This window comes from Galeopterus variegatus, unplaced genomic scaffold (assembly GCF_000696425.1).
Source record: "Galeopterus variegatus unplaced genomic scaffold, G_variegatus-3.0.2 Scaffold1874, whole genome shotgun sequence".
Classification (NCBI taxonomy): Eukaryota; Metazoa; Chordata; class Mammalia; order Dermoptera; family Cynocephalidae; genus Galeopterus; species Galeopterus variegatus.
This window is the reverse complement of record NW_007727985.1, coordinates 123,307-126,512: the sequence shown is the minus strand read 5'-3', so window position 1 is coordinate 126,512 and position 3,206 is coordinate 123,307.

Here is a 3,206-nt window from a genome sequence, read left to right as displayed (position 1 = left end):
TGGTGCTTTCAGATGAAGCTTGATAGATATCAGAATATCCTCAATGTCTTTTTAACTATCTTGGAAAGAATCTGCCTCTGCAGTAAAATTTCATATAGATTAGTGACATGTATAATAACTTGACAAATAAAGGTAAGATAAACAAGAAAAGAAGTGGAAAGTCCTTTATCATTTTTTCTTTGGCCACTTATGATGTTTCCTAACTTCAGGTACAAATAAACTTATCACTGCATTTCCTTATGCAGTTCACACTTCCTGGGATAAAAAAGAAAAATTTGAAAGTCTAAATTAGAACCCACATGCCTCAAGACAGCTGTGCCAGAACAGGCAGTCACCATGGGACCCCAGCCCAGGTCAGCCCCTGCTGCCCAGGGAATCCTGAGAACCATTAGACCTACATGCCCAAAGACAGCTGTGCCAGAACAGGCAGGNATCTACAGAACATTCCACCCAACAACCTCAGAATATTCATTCTTCTCAAAGCACATGGAACATTCTCCAAGATAGATCACATATTAGGTCACAAATCAATTCTCAACAAATTCAAAAAATTGGAATTATTCCATTTATTTTTTCAGATCATGATGGATTAATATTAGAAATCAATAACAAACAGAACTCTAGAAACTATACAAACACATGGAAATTAAACAAAATTCTACTTAATGACACATGGGCCCAAGAAGAAATTAAACAGGAAATCAAAAAATTTCTTGAAACTAATGAAAATGATGTTAGATCAAACCTGTGGGATACTGCAAAAGCAGTACTAAGGGGGAGATTTATCACATTAAATGCATACTTCAGAAGAATGGAAAGATGGCAAATGAACAACCTAACACTTCACCTTAAAGACTAGAAAAACAAGAACAATCCAAACCCAAAATTAGTAGATGGAATGAAATAATTAAGATCACAGCAGAACAAAATGAAATAAAAACCCAAAACCTGATACAAAAGATAAAAGAAACCAGTAGTTGGGTTTTTGAAAAGATAAATAGAATTGACAAACCTTTAGCAAGGCTATGTAAGAAAAGAGAAAAAACTAAAATAAAAAAAATTAGAAATGAAAAAGTTGATATTACAACTGATACTGTAGAAATACAAGAAATCATTATAGACTACTATAAACAAGTATATGCCAACAAATTTGAAAATCTGGAGGAAATGGATAAATTTNCTAAATTAGAACCCACATGCCTCAAGACAGCTGTGCCAGAACAGGCAGTCACCATGGGACCCCAGCCCAGGTCAGCCCCTGCTGCCCAGGGAATCCTGAGAACCATTAGACCTACATGCCCAAAGACAGCTGTGCCAGAACAGGCAGTCACCATGGGACCCCAGCCCAGGTCAGTCTCTGCCACTCCAAGAGGCCTGAGAGCCACTGGGCCCACACACCTGAGCCAGCTATGCCAGAACAGAAAGGCACTGCAAACAGGAACCCCAACTCAGGCCAGTGCCTGCCACCCAGAGACACATGAGAACTGCTGAGCCAAATGCCCTGAGCCAACAATGTGGGAACAGGAAGGAACCACAGGACCCCCAGCCCAGGCTAGTCTCAGCTGCCCAGAATTTGCAGTCCCTTCAGGATCTAGGCCAGACATCAGAGTGGAATGAGTGGACTCTGATACCCCCTGCTACAATGACTAAACACCAAAGGAAAGATACCAGAAATATGAAAAAACAAGAAAATATGACACCACCAAAGGAAAATAATAACTCTCAAGCTCTAGATCCTATAGAATAGGAAGTCCTTGAAATGACTGACAATTTCAAGCAATAGCTCTAAGGAAACTAAAAGAGATTCAAGAAAACTCAGACAGCACAATGAAATGAGAAAAAATATACAGAGCCTGTAAGAAAAAATGTACAAAGAAATCAATGCCCTAAAAAAGAATGTAGCAGAGCTTGTCAAGTTGAAGGATTCATTCAACAAAATAAAAAACAAAACAGAGAGTCTCACCAGCAGGTTACAATAAGCAGAAGAGAGAATTTCTGACCTTGAAGATGGACTGTTTGAATTAACACAGGCAGATCCAAAAAAAAGGAAAAAGAATTTTAAAAATTGAAGGAAATCAGAGATTACAGACAGCCTTAAGCACTCAAATAGCCAAATCATGGGTATTCCAGCAGCAGAGGAAAAAAGAAATGGCATTGAAAACATATTCAATGAAATAATAGGAGAAAACTTCCCAGGAATAGGGAAAGTCACAGATCTTCGGATTCAGGAAGCCCAAACACATCCAACCCAAAAAGTTCCTCTCCAAGACATGTGATAATCAAACTGGCAAAACTCAAAGACAAAGAGAGAATCTTAAAAGCTGCAAGAGAGAAGCAGCAAGACACCAATAAGGGAGCCCCAATCAGAATAACATCAGACTTTTCATTAGAAACCCTAAAATCCAGAAAAGAATGGGATGATATATTCAAAACAATAAAGGATAAAAATTGCCAGCCTAGAATACCAAGGAAGGCTATCCTTCCAAAATGAAGGACCAACTGTATATTTTTCAGACAAACAAAACCTGTGGGAGTTCACTATCACATGACCAACCCTATAAGAAATTCCCAAGGAAGTACTTGGTTTGATACCACAAAAACAACCATCACTGCCATGAATACTCAAGAAAGAACAGTACCTACCAGCAAAACAAAAATACTAACAAAAGAGAAAAAAATAGTTTATCTATCACCTGAAGAAGCTAAAAAATACAGAAGACAAACAGAAAATTAGAAAGAAAGTAACAAAAGGTATTTAAGACATCTGAACAAAGATCAGTAAAATGCTAGGAGTAAATCAACACCTTCAATAATAACTCTAAATGTAAAGCAACTAAATTCCCCATTCAAAAGACACAGACTGACTGACTGGATTAAAAAGATGGATCCAACAATATGCTGTCTCCAATAGACTCACTTGACCTGTAAAGACACACATAGACTAAGAGTAAAAGGATGGAAAAAGATACATCATGCAAATAGAAATGAAAAACAAGCTGGAGTAGCTTTTCTTATATCAGATAAAATAGACTTTAAAGCAAAAACCATAACAAGAGATAAAGAAGGCCACTATATACTTATAAAAGGATCTATCCTTCAGGAAGACATAAATTTAAACGCTAGTCCAAAGGGGTACAGCTCTTTGGACATGGGATTCAACCCTCAACAGAGAGTAAGACATAAACTTCCCATTGTTGGCTTAAAAG